At 35.4% G+C, this 20,788-nt stretch overlaps 1 pseudogene; it reads left to right on the top strand.

The window, feature by feature from the left end:
- The first annotated feature begins 5,395 nt into the window (after positions 1–5,395).
- Positions 5,396–6,544, top strand: LOC145063672 (putative carboxylesterase 2 pseudogene; annotated as a pseudogene).
- Positions 6,545–20,788: the final 14,244 nt, after the last annotated feature.

Here is a 20,788-nt window from a genome sequence, read left to right as displayed (position 1 = left end):
CACAGTTGATTTCGATTTTATTGTATGCTAGATTAGGTTTTGAGAGCTTTGGAGGATTATTGCATGTACAAATAGAAAAACATATATCCAATGCTTTAGGGTTTGCCTGTGCACCAGTGGATTGATGTTTTGCTCATAACCCAACAGTGGTATCAGAGCCTAGGCTGGTTTTCTTTTGTATTTGATGCATAGCCTAATCGTTCAAGGAAAAAAGTTCTTTGTTTTTTGCTTCTGCCTGGTGACCACGACGTGGCATATATTGCCACGACGTGGTGGCGGGTCAGAGTGCAATTTTCGTGATTTTGACTAAAATTGAATAAGGATAATTACCAAAAATGTTTTTGGCTGATAAAATCCAAAATTTTTCAATATGGTATGGATTATCCTAATACAATTCAAAGATAATTGTCATAAATAAGATAATTACTTGTTTTATATGATAAAGATTAATTATTTGTATTTTGATTTGAATTATCTTATCAAGAAAATAGATTAGGTCAAATTATGTGATAAATATTAATAATACGATTAATTAATTATTTTTCAAATTTGATCTAAAAGATGTTTTAAAAAGTTTCAAAACTTGCCCTCAAGTTTTGGGATTTAAATTTGTAATTAAAAGTTTTAATTTTGAAGTATTTAAATTCCAAACCCTATAATTTTACAAGTTTAAAATTCAACTCTTATACTATTATAATATTATAAGATTAATAATTACATATATGTATAAGATTAAGCTAGTCTTACCGTTAGTAGGTCTCATTCACGAAACCGATCTATAAGAGAGGGGGGGAGGGATAAGGTTGTTGCCTATAAACTGGTTGTTTAATGGGTGTCCACTCTCACCAACCGCTTCCTTGATTGGTGGAGGGTCGTTAGCCGAACAGGTAGGATAGGGCAAACTAATTCCTCATTAAAAGTATAATTATTAATAAAGTAACTAAATGTAGGATAGGGCAATGGTGGCAAAGGGTGGCTCGATGTTTATCATAGATCAATGGAGTGTGTGTGGTTAACCGACACATTGATTAGGTGGTAAATGACATTAAGAGTACCAAGTACATTTGCATGGTTATTCACACCTTGTTTGTGATCCTCGGTATCCCAGTCACAAACTTGAAGGTCATATCAAGATTTAAACATGCCATTAAAAAGTTCAATGAATCTCAAAAGATTTAGGAATTTCAATACATTTAAAACCTAATAATCTTTTTCGTTTTTTCATGGTGGAAATTGGTAAATCGTCATTTACCTACCTTCAAATTATTTGCAATTAGATTACGGCATCCCTCTTCTGAATTATAAATAATTGTGTTGGGTCCAAGCCCTAATTTCTCATTTGGGTGTTTAAATTGGGGATTCTTATCTACTCTATACTTTGTTCCTTTTCTATTTTAGATCTCTACTTCGAACAACAACAATGCTTCTGGCTCGATCCCTTCCGGCTCATTCTCACGCATAAACATGTGTGGGAGGGTGATATTCGATGGGTCCAACTTTAATGATTGGATCCGTAACATTCGCATGGTCACCCGTTACGAGGACAAAGAGTATGTTCTCGACAAGGAGCTGAAAGAGGTCAATGTGAACACTGCCACTCCTGAAGAAATCGTTGCTTACGAAGCTCATGAGCGAGATGCTACGAAGGTTTGTTGCATCATGCTCGCAATGATGACTGCGGAACTCCAAAAGTCCTAGGAGGACTACTACCCCTACGAGATGCACCAAGATTTGATGGAAAGGTACCATCAAAGTGCCTGGCAGGAACGGTATGAGATCATCGCTGCAATGATCACAACCAAAATGAAGGATGAAGAGTCCATCACGGCCCACTTGCATAAAATGCAGAGATACGTGGACTGCTTGCTGAAGTTAAATGTTAACTTCGATGAGTAGTTGGCCATAGATATTATTCTACACTCCTTACCTTTTGCTACAATCAGTTTCGTATGACCTACCACATGAACAAAGAAGAGGTCACTCTAAGAAAGCTTCAAGGCTTGCTAAGGATTGCTGAGAGTAGTCTGAAAGGCAAATCTATTGCATCTACTCCTACTACTGTTGCTCATGTCTTGGCAATTGGGCAAGTAAAGGGAAAAAAGAGGAAGACTCCTTTTAAGAGCCACAAGGGAAAGTCTCACGATGGTACCTATTCTAGTGGAACCAAAGCTGGTCCTGCTGCTCCTTCTTCTAACACGAAGGAAGCAGAGTGCTACTACTGCCACGAGAAAGGGCATTGGAAACGAAGCTGCCCGAAGTACCTGCAGGAAATCAAGGATGGGAAGATAAAACCCAACTTTTCGCAGATATTTATACTATTTAATCTATAACTCATCACATGCTATGTATTGGGTCATCGATACAGGATGTGGTTTTCACATTTGTTCTGATTTGCAGAGTCTAAGAAGAAGTAGGGATGTAGAGCATGGGAAGATAAACTTGATCATGGGGAATAGGAAAGTGTCGCCTGTCACCAAGATTTGAGTTTACTCTTTAGTGTTTAGTAGTGGGTTAGGTCTAGATTTGAATAATTGTTGCTATTCGTCAGAAATGACACGAAACATTATTTCTTTTCATGGTTTGTATAAACAAGGTTTTAGATTTTCATTTAATAATGAAAATGGTTCTATTAATGATTTCTTTAATGGTACTTTCTATTTTGAAGTATTGTTTTGTAACGGAATATATGAAACTGTGATGGTTGCAAAAAACTTAGGAAATGATGTGTTGCATATCGATTCTTCCAATGGTTTAGATAAAGCATGCTTGTGGCATTGTTGTCTTGGACATGTCAACAAGAAGCACATAGCCCAACTCCAAAATGATGGAGTATTGGAGTCATTCGACCTTAGGGTCGATGACACATGCGAGTCTTGTTTACTTGGAAAGATGACCAAGTCACCCTTCACTGGTACTTGTGTAAGGGGTGAGGGTTTATTGGATCTCATACATACCGATGTATGCGGGCCCTTTAGATCTACCATAAGGGATACAAACCGATTCTATGTGATTTTTACCGATGATTATAACATATATGGGTATATCACTTGATCAAGCACAAGTCAGAAACCTTTGAAAAGTTCAAAGAGTTTAAGCAAGAAGTGGAGAATCAGTTGGGCAGGAAAATTAAGATGCTCCGATCCGATCGAGGAGGTGAGTACCTTAGTATTGAATTCCATGACTACCTCAAGGAATGCAAATTTGTTTCGCAATTGACGCCACCTAGGATACCAAAGTTGAATGGTGTAGCTGAGCGGTGCAATCGAACCTTCTTAGACATGGTTCGTTCCATGATAATTCGGGCTTCGTTACCGATCTTATTTCGGGGGTATGCCTTAGAGGCTACCACCCATATCCTTAATCTAGTACCGACTAAGAAGGTTGGCAAAACACCTCACGATATGTGGACAGGGAAAGCTCCCTCGTTGGCACATATCAAGAGTTGGGGTTGCGAGGCTTTCGTAAGACGAGAGACTCACGACAAACTCGAACCTTGTAGTGAGCGGTGTATTTTCACCGGCTATCCGCAGAAGTCCTTTGGATATCTCTTCTATAGACCAAGTGACAATATTCTCTTCGTTGCAAAGAGAGGGGTTTTCCGAGAGCGGGAACTCATATGCCAAGAGGACAGTAGGAGGCAAATTGATCTTGAAGAGCTTCAAGAATCAAGCGATAAAGGAACCTCTAACACTGGCGCTCAATCCGAGGAGGAAACTCATGTTGAACCAATTGACGTGTCCTTACCTCTTAGACGTTCCAATAGAGTTAGTGTTCCACCCATATTATATGGATTCCATATAGCTGCTAAGGGTGATACGTTTATCAGTGATAGTGTACTGATAAATTTGGATGAACCTAACAACTACAAGGAAGCCATGGTAGGCCCCGAGTCTGGAAAATGGAAAGAGGCTATGGACAACGAGATTCAGTCCATGTATGACAATCAAGTCTGGAACTTGGTTGACAATGTGCCAGGTTGTAAGACGGTCGGGTGCAAATGGATCTTCAAGAAGAAGACCGACATGGATGGGAAAGTACACACGTATAAGGCGCGATTGGTTGTGAAGGGCTTTACTCAAACTTCCAGAGTCGACTATGATGAGACCTTCTCACCAGTTGCGAATATTAAATCTATAAGGGTTATGCTAGCCATAGCTGCGTTTCATGATTATGAAATATGGCAGATGGATGTCAAAAACGCTTTCCTTAATGGGAAGTTGGCTGAGGATGTTTATATGAGTCAGCCAGAGGGTTTTATCAATGCAGAACACCCTAATAGAGTGTGGAGTGGCGTGTTAATGGTAGGTATCCCATGTTAGTGGTAGGGGAATGTGATGATGATGTGGCACCCACCACATATGTGGTATGTGGTGGGTATAACGGATGACCTTAGGGAATCATGAAACTTATTACGACTTTAAGACCAAAGTGATGGTGTAGAAGCTTGACAAAGTATAATGACTAGATTGTTGAGTTATGGAAACACATTAGAAAATGCAAAGTGACAATTTTAGCAAAATAGATAGCTATTATACTAAGGGTAGTACAGTACTACATGTAAGATATGAGAATACAAAGGAAAGAACTATACAACCATTAGAAGATATCTTAACAACTTGTATGATTGACTATGGAAGAAGATCGGATGATCATCTAACTTGCTTACAATTATCACCCAAGAATCCGAATGCAACCATTTGAAGCATTATATGGAAGGAAGCATAGGACTCCATTATGTTGGCTTGAAGCCGGAGAGAAAAATCTCAAGAGACCCGAAATTATTATATCATTTTTGGTAAATTAGTTTTAGCTTTTAGTTGAAAAACTGGTTTTTAGATGAAAACTAACTTGTAGCGTATAAGTTAGTTGGTAGTTGACAAACTAATTTATTTATTTATATTGTTTGATAAAAAGTAGCTTATAAGCTAAATTACAAATGTAAAATGACATTTACACATAAAATTAAGACTAACATTAGATATAATTAAAAGTATAGTTGGAATATTTTTGAAAAAACTTCAAAATAGCTTTACCAAAAATTAGTTTATAAGTTAGTTTGTAAACTACATTAAACTATTTTTTTTTTAAATTTGCCAAACAATTTTTATCAAACGAGACTTTAATATAATTATAGCGAACTAAAACCCATATGACCAAAAAGTTACTGAAATACAGTGGCCTTTTAATTATGTGAAATGTCATATAATTATCTTAATAGGCCTTTTAATCTTTAATCAGATGAAAAGTATATTTCACTTCAAATAATGTTTTTAGTTTCAAACATATAAAAACAATAATTAGTAAGACAAAAACGATAACCATAATTTAACGTTTTCATTAATAATGATTATCTTAGTAGATACTCCTTCTTTATTTCTATTTTCTTACATTATTATTAATAAATGAGCAAGTGGGCATATGAAAGATTAGTGTTATTTTCTCCAAATTTTCTTCAGATGGATTCATCATCAAATCAGATCGTTAAAGAAATTCCCGGAGTCATTCGAGTATACAAAGATGGCCGATTCCAGAAACTCGCCGGCACAGACGTCGTTCCCGCCGGTATTGACCCTTCCTCCGGCGTCCAATCCAAAGACGTCATCATCTCACCTGAAACCAACCTCTCCGCTAGGCTTTACCTTCCCAAAACCCCCACCAAAAAACTCCCCCTTTTAATCTACATCCACGGCGGTGGATTCATCATCGACACCGCCGCCTCTCCACTCTATCATGACTTCCTGAACCTCATCGCAGCTGAATCCAACGTAGTCATAGTCTCCGTTGACTATCGAACAGCGCCGGAGTACCCCGTCCCCACCTGCTTCAACGATTCCTGGGAAGCAATCAAGTGGGTCGCCGGAAACTGCCCCGAGCCATGGCTCAACGACTACGCCGATCGTGAAAACGTATTCTTTGCTGGCGACAGCGCCGGTGCCAACATAGCCCACCAGATGGCTATTCGGGTCGGGTTAGAGAATCCATGTTTAAGTATAAACCTATGTGGCATCATCCTGCTCCACCCGTATTTTTGGGGAAAAGATCGAATCGGGTCTGAAGGAGAAGACCCGCGGAAGACATTATTGGACGATATGTGGATCTTTGCCCACCCGGGAACAAGTGGGTTAGATGACCCGCTGATTAACCCTGCTAAGGATCCGAATTTGTCGGATCTTGGGTGCTCCAGGGTACTGGTTTGTGTTGCCGAGAAAGATATTGGGAAGAATAGGGGGTGGTATTATAAGGATAATTTGGGTAAAAATGGGTGGAATGGAGATATTGAGGTTATTGAGGACAAAGAGGTAGACCATGTGTTTTTCCTATTTTACCCTTCTGCTGATAATGCTAGTACTTTGCGCAAGAGAATTTGTACTTTCATTAACCACATGGACAATTAGCCTCAATTATGCAACTGCAAATCTACACAATATTGTACATAATAGAATAGAATAATATGATATTGTTTGGTTTTTGGGTCTTGGTTTTTTAACTTACTTTGGAGGGTTATTGTAAGCTATTATGAAATAAATTACTCTTACATAGAAAATGGATAGAAATTTAAACAAAAAAAGATAGAAATTTTGAACAAAAAAACAGACTACAACTCTTGATTGATTCCCTTTGGAGAGGTTAAGCCGATGTTTATGCCAACGGATTGAATATACAAAACAATTTTAAAAAGTTAATACAATTTAGGGTTGATGAAAATTAAACACATTCAATTTTATGTTTTGTATTAACTTGGTGATTATTTATTTATATATTTACTTTTTGCACATCAAGTCACTTAATGTAAAGCATCTCCAACGTCTATTTTCTATAACTTTTTATTATTATTAAAAACTTTTGAAATTTCTTTTACGATAAGGAGAAACTTCTTAATTTCTTTTAAAAAATTGGGTTTTGTCACGTTTGATCCTTATATTAAACAAAAATTTCTTAATATCATAATTATAGTTAGATATTAGATTTATTTTAAATGGTCGTCTGATTTGCTTTCTAACCGGTCCGAAGATAGGACCCGACCTCCGGTCCCAAGTATGTTTGTTTCCCTTCTACACCCTTGGACTCGATCAAAATCAAGGAAGCGATCTCTATTTTTTGTTAATTGGGTCTCCATTGTTTTCCTTCGTATCAAATTTATTCGTCATTTTGCTTGTGATCAGTCCCCCTTCCCTTGGACTCCGTCATCAGTCCATATGTTTGATGTTCTGATTTGCTTCTAACCCGGTTTAAACTTCTAACCCCGTTGATAACTATCAAACGACCCTTTAGTCTTTATATTTAGATAATTAATTGATTTAGTAAACCAAATAAAAATCAATATATTTTATAAAAATGTTATATAATTTAAAATCAATTTTCAAAACTTTTAAAATCAAGATATCAAATACTATAAAATATTACGGTTCCATAATCTTTTATCATTTTTTTAGTTTTTTAACTAAATAAGTGAAAATTTTATCATTATTTATAGTTTCGAAAAAATACCTGACAAAGTTATTTTTAGTTTTATTTTTTGGCATTAAGTGTCTACAAAAGAGACATCACTCATAACTCACTTGTATAAAAAAATTACATTCTCCCAATATAAAAAGTAAAACTAAAAAGATATTTTTAGTTTTATTTTCTGGCCTTAAGTGTCTACATTCTCTCCACATAAAAAGTAGACAAAGTTTCAATCCGACAATGAAATTTTGCAGCTTATTGTACAAGTGAGGGACTTCACCATCGATGAATTGACAGACGATACTCATGAAAAAGTTATTGTAAATGCTCGCAGAGAAAGAATCTCAAAATGAAGCAAGAAGTTCTATCTAGCAACCTCAAAAAACAATTGTCAACGCTGTGATGAGGGCCGTTGTCTTCTTGTTATCGATTACTTTTCAAATCAATCGGTTTTCCACCGAACATCTTTAGGCGGAGGTTTTGGATGAATAAAAAAAGTATTCATCAGAATTTTCGACTCATTATCCAATCATGCATACTATTTCATATTACGGAAGATGCAATCGGCAGTAAAGGTCTTTCGATGTTACATAAATACTATTATTTGATAGTTAGCCTGTGGAACACTAGCTTACTAGAATGATTAATGTATAAGAATAGGTGAAATTACTACTATTAAATATCTAAAGAAATTTTGTCATGGTGTGATTGAAATATTTGGCACTATGTATTTGAGAAGACAAAACATTGCGGACATTAGGTGTATACTTCATTTACATGAAGAACACGATAAGTTTTTATGTAAGTTAAGGAATTGTTGATTGTATGCATTGTGTATGGAAAAATTGTCATGTCATATGGCAAGGGTAATTGACTCGAGGTGATTATGATGTACCAACAATTATGTTAGAAGTTTTTGCTACTCAAGACCTTTGGCTTTGACATGCATTTTTTGGTGTTGTTGGTTAAAACAATGACATCAACATATAAAACCAAAGCACATTGTTCAATGATTTCTCATAGGGATATTCTATTAAAGTCCAATTACTATCAATGTAACATATTACACAAAATGTTATTACCTTACTAATGGTATATATCCGAGTGGGCAAGAACACAAATACAAGTGAAGGGGCATCGGTACCAGATAATTCCCTCTATTAATAAATTCAATCAGATAATCATTAACGTACAAAAGCAATATTGTAGTGGTTGGTCTGACGAGCGAGTAAAGGATATTGAAAGGAAATTGTTTTATTACATATACAATAATCCATTTAGATATAAGCATGCATGGGTATTTCTTGAGGATCAACCAAAACGGAAAGTGGGAGTGGATGGGGTTAATACAAAGATTAGAAAATATTTACTACCATCGTCTCATATTTATTTTCTATTTTTTTGACTTTTAAAGTCTTTTTTCTTCAACTTTGACTTTAGATATTTTTATTTCTGTTGTATATTTTAAAACACAATTCATTCATATATATTGCATCAAATATTAAATATAAAAAATATAAATATTTTAAGGTCAAAGTTGAAAAATAAAGGCTTTAAAAGTTAAAAATGGACAATAAATATTTGACGGAAGGATTACATTTTATTTTGTAATATATTTATTATATTTTAATTTTAATACATTTAATTTTAATTTTAATACATTTAATGAACAACTTAGGTATCATCAAATTCATATGATGAGATAAAACCTAAATGTAACGGATGGTGTTAATACAAAGATGGTGTTAAGATAGATAAATGATAAATTCATCAATTTTAGAAAAAAAAAAAAAACTTTTGAAAAAATTAACCATTAGCAATGTTATTTGATACAAGTTTTTTATACAATAAAATTTAGTTGAAAATGACATCACAAAACAATAAATTTTTAATAGGTTAACCATTGAAAATGCATTAGCATGTCACTATACTCCCCCAAGTGGCACTAACATAGATTTAATGTTGTTTTTTCTTAATTATATTTTATATTAAAGAAAATAACCATAATAGCTAATCTCTCTAAAGTTTTTCCAAAAAAATATCCAAAATTTTCAAAAATGCTAAAAATAGCCATGATTCTTACAAGCACACCGCCTGTAAAAATTGTTTTTATTTTGTTTGCAAACTTCAAACCTTCATAATTCTTTCATACGAATTCCTTTTGAGTTGAATTTTTTTATTGTGTTCTTTATAACAAAAGCTTTTCATTGAAATGTTACACAAGGGAAATCATACTTTTTTAGCTCCAAAATAGAATACTCGATGAAAGACGTGGAAAAAACTCAACTTCGATCCTTCATAAATTTTTCATATGAACCTCGTTTGAGCTGAAAGTTTTTCCATTGTGTTGTTTGTAGCAAAGGCTATCTATGGATATATTACACTCCCAATTTGGATGCCGTGAAATCATATTTTTTTAAGATCCAAAGTAGGCTATTCGGTGAAAATCATGAAAAAAAACATTCATAACTTTTACATATGAACTTCATAACAATTATCAAAGCATTTGGGTTCTCCCAATCAGAAGACGACCTGGAAAAATCTCAACAAAAAAATTTGTAGGCCACCTAGATTTCGTAGGTGTTGACCTGCAAAAAATATTTAAAAAAAACACATGCTACCTGATTTTTAGAAATGGCGACCTACGAAAATCTAAAAAGAAAAAACTCACAGACCACCAAGATTTTTGCAGATGGTCGCTAAAATTGTAGCTATTATGAACATTTTTTTTTTCTGATTTTTGGCTATTTTTTTGGAAAAAACTTTTATGTGGGAGACTAATATGGTCATTTTCTCTATATTAATCTTAAATTTATTATATTTATTAGTTGTTAATTTATTAAATGAAACTTGCTTCCTTTACTTCTACTTTACCAAAAAAGCACATGCACAACCAACATTGTCTACCTGTCACCTCCCACTGTCGTCGCCATGTAACACCCATAAAAACCATAAGAAATTTAAACTTTTTAAAACCAACCAAAATCATTTAGAAACATAGTTTTCAAAACATTTTCAACATCAAAGTCTCCCAAAATCATAAGTCAAAACATGAGGATGTGTATAGTCATCTGAAGTAACTAAAACATAACCCAAAACTGTAAGCCAACGTTTAGTAAGATCCCTCATAGTACCAACACACAGAAAAACACATAAACAAATAACATAAACGATAACAGCATATTGGGTCCAATCAACCATTGGGTTGGAATACCCCAGGCCCCTCAACCATCAGGTTGGAATGCCAATATATTATGGGTCCAGTCAAGCATCAGGTTGGAATACCCCAGGCTCATCAACCATCGAGTTGGAATGCCAATACATAATGGGTCTTGTCATCCTCGGGATAGAATACCTTCAGGCCCACTCAACCATCGGGTTGGAATGCCCCGGTCTGTTGGCTCACGTACAAAGCAGTAAGGCCTCAACCACCAACCAAACATGTTCACATATATCAGATAATCACATAACAGTCTACATACATTCAGACAGATCTACAGATCACTAAGCATAACATCCTCCTATATACCAAGATACCAATATAACAGATCATTACAATACAATAGAATGCATAATAGGATATCAAATCCAAAGGGCCGGTCTTGGTGCCTTCGACCCGTAAGTACAGTGAGGAAAACTCACCTCAAACTGAATCGAAGTTGATGAGGTCCCGACCCTGAATCTCAGCTATCTAACTGACACCTATTACCACCAATGACCAATTTCCATAAAAATCCCAAAATACCCTCAAGGTCAAACTTGGTCAAACTCAACTGGTCAAACCAACTAGGTCAACTTAGTCAACCCAGCCGAGTCAACTCGACCGAGTAAACTCAAGGTGTGTGTATATGAGGCGTACTCTGGAGGTACATTGGGCGTACACGCAACCTCGTAATTGACCACCATCGGGGTGGTTGACCTCGTACGTAGGGCGTACTGATGGGTTTTAGCCATAAGAACATCCTATGTGCTCATGCAAACCCTAATTCTTGGATCTAGGTTTCTCTATTGTACATGCATTCATCCAAGATTTAAACCCTAGATCTAGCATGTGATAATTGATATTAACATATGAATTAGGGTTTAGATCTTACCTTGATTGTTATGTAGCAATAACAATCTCAAATCATCCTTGTAATTGGCTTTAGAAAGCTTAGAGTCACAAGTGTCACTCCTCTAATGGCTCACAAACACCAAGAGCAAAAGGATGAAGAATGAGAAGAGAGGAGGCACCCAAAAAAACGTGTAGAAACCCTAAGGAATCAGTTGGCCACGTTTTTGGTGCCCTAGGGGTCCTTAAATAGTGAGGTTATTAGGGTTATCTAACAAGGAAACCCTAATATGACTGCTTAGGCCCTAAGCAGCCCATGGACTCCCTCCTTAGAGGCCTTGGACGATTTTTTAATGGGTTTCCCCATAGAATTCGTCCACTCCATCCTCTATGGAGTCCATTAGCCCAATATTCAACTATCACACAATTGACAGTTCTAGCCCCCTTTATTTAATTAATGTCTTTTAGCCACAAAATTAATTCTTAATTAATTATTGACTAATATTAATTAAACAATATGATTTCTCCTTTAATATATTATTCTCATAATATATTAATAAATCATAATTAATCCTCTCTCTCCGTAATTCATCCTATCAAGTTGCTTTGGTGAAGGCAACCCAAAAGGACCATGCATAATCGGGTCAAGTACATACCAAAATAGTTATGGACTTAGACACTAATTCAACACGTACTCCGAGTATGCAGGGCGTACCCTCGCAAGTCCCAAACTCCATTTAAGAGCTTAATGGCTTAAGCTCTTACGTCTATAATTTAGATGCATGGCTAAAATCCTCCTAGGAGTCATAAAGTCTCCAACTTTATGATCTAGTAGGTCCAATAAGTGCTTAACATAAGGTCTTATTCCATTAAGACCTTCTAAATGATGCATGAAGCTAAACTAACCACTTGGAACCCATTTTTATGACTTAAGACCCATCCCAGGGTCTGAAAGGACAACTCAAAGGTCAAGAACATGCCATATTCAAGATCTAACATTTTGAGACCAAAAAGCTCCATAAAGACACCCAAATCTAGATCAATATGCTAGAGGGATAAAGTTGCAAGCTTTATACCATAGAATGGTTGCAAGAGATGTAGAAATCTCAGATCCAAGTGTTCCACTCCTTAAAGATGAGGTTGGCTTCCTTCCTTCTTTTTTTAAGGCACCAAAAACACACTTTAAAGCTTGGAAAGGCTCTTCAAGGTGAAACTAGGTTGTACAAATGTATGAGGGGGATAAAGGCAGTTAAGGTGATTGAAATGAGGCCATAAGAGTGCTTAAATATGAGACACACCCTAAAAATTAGGGTTTCATTAACTGGAAAGTACGCCTAGCGTACATTGATGTACACCCAACGTATTAGGGCACGCCCTAGTACGCTCAGTGTACACCACGTACGCATGGCATACTCCCAAGGCCAAATGTAACGCCCCGTTTATTTAAATAAATTAATAAATATAAGTCTCAGAATAATTTGTGAAGAATTTTAGAAGTCGGAGATTAAAAGTGTCAGTTCCGGATTAGTCTTATAAATATTTATGAAGGTAAGGACCACGTGGTAAATTATCGAGACTTGAGATGGATAGATTATGAGAAATAAGGGTTAAATGGTTATTTTGGACTTCATTGTAAAGAGTTTTGAAAGTTAGGGTTTATAAGGTAAACAAATAAGGGTGGAGGGGCTGAAGTTGAAAAATCATATCATATGTTTGAAATGAGATACGGGATATACCCGTATCCCTTCCCCACCTCATTTCATCTTCAACCCTAAGCAATGAAGCGGCCGCCAACCTTATGCCTCCTTCCAGCCGCCATTCACTTCCTTCTTCATCTCCGACCTAGCGCCGCCATCTCCCCTCCGCTGTCAACAATCATTGTACCGGCGAAGAGAAGATCAATGCATCAATGTCGTGTTAATCGGGAGGAGCGGGAGAGTGTGGATTGTGGAAGTTGTGACTGTTGCCGGTGTTACGTCAGTCGGTGACGGAGGAGCAGTTCATCTCCGTCGCACCTGCTTCACTCCATTCTTTTCTCTCCCTCAGTTCGTTGATATTCCATAGTCCCTCCATGCCTCCTTCTTCTTATTCTGCCGGCTGTCACTGTTTTATCTCGTCACCACCAACCGCCGTGGGTGGTGGCTGCGAGTTTGGGTGGATGTGTGATGTTGCTTCGAGATTCATGTGACTATTGGCTTGCTGTCACTGGGAGCGAGCTCCTAAAGACCACCCCCTTCGTGTGTGCTGCTGCCTAACCCCGTCAAGACCGCTGCTGCCACCTTTCTATGGTGTTGCTGTCGCCATTCGCCACCAGGAGGGTGGTTGGACCTGGTTGCAAGCAAGAAAAGAGTGTGGGTGTTTGTTCTTTCTATACTTTGTGTTGTGTGTAGCTTGTTGGCCGGAAAAGTCGCTGCCACCACCGTGAGGTGGTGGCTGCCGCCAAGCATCGCCGCCGGCCACCATGGTGTGGTTGTGTATGTGGTTAGCTTAGTTAGTTAGTTAGTGTGTGTGTGTGTGTGTGTTAGTTTTGGAGTAAAACTTGTAATTGTAATTAGCTTGGATTATTAATGAAAATAATAACAACCACCACCGTAAGGTGGTGGCCGCCGCCGTAAGCCGCCATAGACCACCACTACCCGAAGTGGTAGTGGGTGGTGCCCCTCAAGCAAAACCCTAATAGACCTAGCCAAAACCTTAATGGGCTTAAAGATTCATTTTGGGCCTATTGGGCCATGTTTGAGTGGAAAACCCTAATTGTGAGTAATTGGGCCTTAGACTTTTATTGGACCTACTTTTGGGCCATTGGGATTAGATTGTGAATTAAGCCCAACCTAATTCATGTCATTTGTTAAGTAGAGTAAAGAACTTAATGGACTAAGCCCTTAATGAGTTAATTGAGAAAATATCAATATTTAGGAATTTACCAGGGCACACGAGAATTATCTAATAAGTGAAATATTAAATAATAATCATTGGCAGAAATTAATCTAAGCAATAATGGACTTAATGGATTAAGTCCTTAACGGATTAAGTCCCTAGTGGGTTAAGTAAGAAACACTTAACCATAGTTATCATTTGATGTGAAACCCTAATTTCACTTGGGCTTTGTATTGGGCCATCCGAGAATAATCAAATGGACTAGAGTAATTAGTTGGGCTTTAGGGTAAGGCCCATATGAAGGATTGGGCCCAATTTGGAAAATTGGGCCATAGATGGGCCATAGTTGGGGCCTAGATGGTTGTATGATATTGGGCCCTAGAATGATACATGTTGGACTGGACTAATCAATTGGGCCATATGTTGGACTTTAATCCCTAGTTGACTTTAGGCCTATGGATTGGGCCTTGGGCTTGGGTAAGCCAAGCTAGGGGTAATGTAGTAATTACCCAAAGCATGTATTTTTAGTTGTGTGTTAGAACCCAATTATTAATTGGGTGTTATTTGGTGTTGACAGTTCGGGAATCTGTCAGCCAGCAGCTGGGGTGGAGTCTGCGGGATTTCAGCAGTGTGGGATTGTGTCAACGGGACTTCAGCAGTGTGAGGTGAGTTTCCTTCCAGTAGGGACGGGTCTAAGGCCACAATGCCGGCCCGTTCAGTTAGCAGTAGTTTCCGGACTTCGGTCCGATGCAGTAGCTAGTATGTTTGATGCCTTCGTGGCTCAGACAGGATTTGTGCGCTAGGTTTTATGTGTTATGTGTTATGTGTTCCGGGCTACGGCCCGATGTAGTATGCAGTATATGTGTTCATGCTAGTTGCTATGTTATGCTATGCTATGCTCAGTCAGTTAGTTTCGGACTTCGGTCCGATGCAGGGGACAAGGTCCCAGTCGGTTCCGGACTTTGGTCCGATGCAGTTAGTTCCGGACTTCGGTCCGATGCAGTTAGTTCCGGACTTGGTCCGATGCAGGGGACAGGGTCCCAGTCAGTTCCGGACTTCGGTCCGATGCAGTTAGTTCCGGACTTTGGTCCGATGCAGGGGACAAGGTCCCAGTCAGTTCCGGACTCCGGTCCGATGCAGTTTCCGGGCTTCGTCCCGATGCAGTGGGCAAGGCCCAATATGTGTTTATATGTTATTGTATGGTATGTGGTAGTTTGGGGGAGCTCACTAAGCTTTGTGCTTACGGTTTTCAGTTTTGGTTTCAGGTACTCAGTTTTCAAAAGAGGAGCTCGGGGAGATTGCAGTGCACACACCATCTGTTCAGCCTGGGATGTTTATACTCTGATATGTTTGACAGTTGTTATAATATTTTGAGATACATTGCTTATGATTTCTATATGAGGTTTATTGACTATGGTTTTATCATTAAATTAAACGAAATTTTCAGACTGTGTTTTTGGGATGTTTCACCAAATTACGAAAATGCCACTAGGGCTCCTTTTACACATTTTCATGAACTTAAGGACCAAAATACAACATAATAAAATTATAGGATTTGAATTTAAAGTACCTTATCATCGGGATGTTACAATTCTCCCCCACTTAGATTACACTTCGTCATCGAAGTCTACTGTGGAGAATAACTCAGGATTGTGCTTCCGTATCTCAGCCTCCGGCTCCTAAGTCCACTCTGAGACTCTTCGATGTTGTCATTGTACCTTTACCAACGATACTTCCTTGTTGTGCAGGACCTTCATATTTCTCTTCAAATAGCTACCGGACTCTCAACATCGTTCAGGTGCTCATGGACCTGAATATCATCCAAAGAAACCACTACATCCTCATCCAACACGCACTTTCGTAGCTACGAATCAAGTAAAATGTTGTAACTCTGAACACATCTTATATAATCGCATCCTTCTGGGTTCAAACTGTGATGCTTATTTAAAGATTGTTTAGAGATAAATATGGAAATAGTTGTTAATGTATATAAAGATTCTTTAATAAGAGAATTGAAGAAGTTTAATACATGATTCACCCTTCGTAACTTCATTTTTTGGCATTCATGTGGACCGAAAATGCCAAAACTTTATGGTTCAGATTTGTTTACATGTATTTATATTTTTATGCAGGCGATCAACATAAAAGTCTAAACATAAATTATATTTATTAATTTAATAAAAAAAATTATAAATTATAATTTTTTTGCAAATTTGTGAATGGTCGTTACAATTTGAAATTATCAATAATGTTTTTCTTTCTCTACCGTGGTTTCTACGGGTTTTATATATATATATATATATATATATATATATATATATATATATATATATATATATATATATATATATATATATATATTACGTGTGCACCAATTACAAGATTCTCAAGTAGACTCTTTTATGTGGGAATTGTTATGTATGTTCTAAAAAATGAAGCTACTTTTAAAATAAGTTGAAACTAATCAACATGTAACCAAATTTGAAACTAATCAACATTTTAACCAAGGAAGAACATGAAAACGAGATGTAGAACCTATGATTGAAGGAGATGACTAGATACCCACATATTTCATGAATGAATTTCAAAAGGTAATTTCATCAAAATACATGTATGATCTACCAATAATCTCATTAATTATGGTCACCTTGTGATCATGGTTAATGAGATCATTGGCAGATCATACATACCTTCTAAAATGCAGGTTAGTGGATAGGGTGAATCAAGGTGAAGATCTTGAGGAAAAAGGTTAAAACTGTCCTATAAGAATGTAAGAATCTGTAGGTATGTTGGGTGTTGCTTCAAGAAAGCCGATGTTTTTATTTGGAAAATGAATTAAAATACATTAATAATGATTTTCATGTGATTATAATTCACAAGCAGATGAAAAATGAATGGCAAAAAGATTAATGTTCCATCCTGTAACATTAAAGATCAGGAAAAATTATCAACTCATGCAAGAATCAAAGACATGTTTTTATTTGGAAAACAAATTAAAATATAGTAATAATGATTGGTTTTCAAATGATTAGACTTCACAAGCAAATCAATAAATAAATAATGGCAATTAGCCTCCTATTTTATCAAAGCTACTGATTAACCACCAATTTACTTGAAGAAAGAAGCAGAAGCAGCAACAACAACGGATTATTTTATATTTCAAACGAACAAAAAATTAACCTCTTCAAATATATATGTTAATTAAACTAGGTGGAGGGAAGAAAGTGATGAAAATTCTTACTAGCTGGCAGCGGCAAAGGGTTAAGGTAGTGGCCTAGTGGGCTTATCGTGAAGGATAGGCAGGTATTTACGAGTTGATGGAAGATCAAAAGTTTTTTGTTAACATCTAAAGTTATATAGTAATTGTAGCTAGCCATATACACTAACAATTGGACAACACCTCAAAAAACCAAGACATACAAGAGGCGAGTTTTCTAAAATATAGCTTACTTAGTTACTTTATATGGCCTAGAAACGCGATCCTTGCGACTTAGCAATAATCCGTTTAAATTATATATGACATAGATTATTTTAGATTCATATTGTAGTTTCACAATGTTTAATTTAAAACATTATACTATTACTTACTTCTATTTGTACAATAGACATAAATTTATGTTTATTTTGATATTGAGCTTAAAATTGTAATTATCTTCATGAGTTTCTATGTAACATCCGGAAAATTGGCCTAAAGTTTTTGCCATTTTAGTGAAAAATAATAATAATAATAATAATAATAATAATAATAATAATAAAATTTTCTGGTAGCGATAGTAGCAACTTTATTTGTAGACTAGTTGTGAAACCCGTATGTTATACGGGTTGATTAAAACAAAATGTTAAATAGAAACGATTAAATGAGAAGTTTATTTGAATTTCAAATTTGAAATAAATAAAAATTATGAGAAAAAAAACATGCAAAAAATAAATAAATTAAAATTAGTGTTTAGTTATCAGACTCGTATACTAAACAGTTTACTTATAACAAAATGTTAAACACAAAGGTTTAAACTGTAAATTTATTTGAAATTGAAATTTAAATTTAAAATTTAAAATTTGAAATTAATATCATTATGGTAGGTTTAATTTATGGAAACTAATTAATAATATATTAGAAATGGAAAATGAAATAAATGACAAGTGGAATATAAATATATCTCTAAATTATGACAAAATGACATGTGACAAATTGAATGAGAGAACGACATATGACAAAATCATTCTTATTTATTAGAGTAGATTTAAATGTTGATCAATTGAAAAAGACCATGAGAGGAAGATAGAAGTCACATAAATACGAATATAGTGGTCATGTGATAAAATATTATTATATAGGATACCCAGCACGACAATAAGAAATTTTTTAGGGGTGGCGTCCATTATCATGAAACCAAGGGAAGGAAAATTGTAGGGTGCCAAAGTATATGCTATCGCCAAACTTCTAGAATTTGTTTTACCTCTTGTATATCCATTCATATTTTACTAATTTACCATCGCTCCTCTCTACATCCATATCTCTCTGCCTGCAAATAAAATTGACATTTGATCAAACAGTTGAGTTATTTTTCAATTTTAGATCAAGTGGGTCGGTATTTCTCTCAATTCTTTGGTAATAGATGTATACTTTGTAGCGAACAACACATAAGGGTAAAATGATCATTTTTATCATTCAACACATCCAATTAGACGCAAAATCAAACAATATGATTTTAGTAAGATGTAGATTTCAGTCAGATTCTAGACAACATCTAACTCAGTCATACTCGATCAACAACTATCAAACAACCACTTAATTCTTTACTTCCGAAATGAAAGTAGTACAACGTGTTTCTCATGTGTTGTGGTACATTTTATTATCGAGCAAGTGATAAATGGTTACAACTGAAGATTAAACTATGTGATTTCAAACCATATAAAACATAATACTTATTTTAAAAACATGTTTTCACGTATTAAATTTAAATCTGTTATTTTACTTTTTTTGAATGGTATTTATTATTTTATTTATAACCTTGCACCATGTAGTTCATCAAGCAATCTGTGTAATATCGAAATTGGAAACTTGTCTTGTAATGGTGACTTTGTTCAATACTCGATAGTTGATAGGGAAAATGACTTAAAAGCCCAACGAAGTTTCCAAACCATTCAAAAAAACCCAATAATGTTTTGTCTGTTCAAAAAAACCCAACGAACTTAACATTTTATCTAAAAAGTCCAACAAAGTTCCAAACCGTTCAAAAAATCCTAATTTTGTTTTGTTTAAGTTTGTTAGTTTTTTTTTGAACGTTCAAAACATGATCTGAGTTTTTTAAACGTTTTGGAAACTTCATTGGTCTAACAAGTCATTTTTCCGATACGGTAACAAGCCACGTCGTCTGTTTCTCTTATTTGATTTTCAGGAAAGTGTAACTTTGTTGGCTTTTTTAGACAAAATGTTAAGTTTGTTGAGTTTTTTTGAACAGACAAAACATGATTGGGTTTTTTTGAACGGTTTGAAAACTTCGTTGGGCTCGTAAGTCATTTTCCACAGTTGATACAAAGCCTCCATCTATCATATTTTCTTAACCAATAACAATAATACTCCTGGGTGATGAAAAAAGAAAAAAACTTATAGTGGGCTCATAATATATAAATATTGCATCTTCTTTTTAAGTTCTAATAAAAAGACAAATGTCTGTTAATAAATTAATGGAAGTAACGGTAGAAAGTGGCACACAAGTCATGATGAATAGAGGACTAAAGAGACAACAACTGTTGGTGACCCTTTAGTTAACAAACAAACTACGTAATCCACTGTCTTACTTAAAGTAGCTCAATTGTTTATTTGATATCGAGTACAAACGAATTTAGTTGATGTAGCAAATAGCAATGTGTTGGCTTATGTGGAATAACAAATCACCCACAAAAAGTTTATTAACAATATTAAAACTTTACTTTAGCAAATAAGGTTTAATGAATTAGAAGGATCATTTATTTTCAATTGATTTTTCGCATGTAGCATTGGAACCTATTGCCTTTTTTTTTTTTTTGCCATGCTTGGTCTTTAAAGGTGGGTTGTCATATTCAATTAATGGGACATTGTAGTGACAGTCAAAAAAATATCTTTGAAAAAAGAAAAGCAACTTTGACTCTAAAACTATAAATAGAATGAGAATTCAAAAGAAAAATAAAATAGTTGGATAAACAAATTTATGTTGATTTTAAAAAAAAAAAATTGAATAGTTGGACTTTCCAAACAAAAGTTTTTAGTTTATTGGAATTAAGGTAAATCTTAAATATTACCATCATATATTAATTACTAAAATATGTTTTATTCAACAACTCCTACACTTTTTATATTTTTTTATAACATATGTTAATATTATTATATATTTACAATTACAATTACCGATTATTTATACTATGATTATGGTT

The sequence above is a fragment of the Lactuca serriola genome, chromosome 7 (assembly GCF_051521515.1).
Source record: "Lactuca serriola cultivar US96UC23 chromosome 7, Lser_US96UC23_V15, whole genome shotgun sequence".
NCBI lineage: Eukaryota > Viridiplantae > Streptophyta > Magnoliopsida > Asterales > Asteraceae > Lactuca > Lactuca serriola.
The sequence above is the reverse complement of the archived record's forward strand: the minus strand, read 5'-3'. Positions and strand labels throughout refer to the sequence as shown.